Source organism: Sinocyclocheilus rhinocerous, unplaced genomic scaffold (assembly GCF_001515625.1).
Source record: "Sinocyclocheilus rhinocerous isolate Xijiao unplaced genomic scaffold, SAMN03320098_v1.1 scaffold2343, whole genome shotgun sequence".
Taxonomy (NCBI): domain Eukaryota; kingdom Metazoa; phylum Chordata; class Actinopteri; order Cypriniformes; family Cyprinidae; genus Sinocyclocheilus; species Sinocyclocheilus rhinocerous.
In genome coordinates this window covers 109,073-109,508 of record NW_015650719.1, presented here as the reverse complement: position 1 = coordinate 109,508, position 436 = coordinate 109,073, and positions in this window count along the sequence as shown.

Here is a 436-nt window from a genome sequence, read left to right as displayed (position 1 = left end):
GGAGCGTCATCAGTGGCGCGCGAGATGCGGTGATAATGATGTAAGTGACGTTGTTGCATTTTAATGTTTTGTTAGTCTAGCCCACGAGATGTGCCGCTGCTGTGTTATGCATTCAAAATATTACAGAAATATAGAAGCTCAGTGCGGATAAGATCTTGATTATGTGAAAACCGAAACCAAGCCATTCACACAGAACGCATATTCAGCACATTTTTTAGACGGACAAATATGACTGCTGCACTCGCGTCTCACACAAGAGATGTCTTTGTATTAAGCAATGCATAAATACATGATGCTGTTTTGTCCATAACTGTTTATGCAATTTACGAAATTCTATTTGATTTATATGAGTTCATTTAGACAATGCACGTTTTTTTTATAGACAGTTCAATCATGACAACTCTCTGAACATTTTAGCATGGTGATGGATATGACA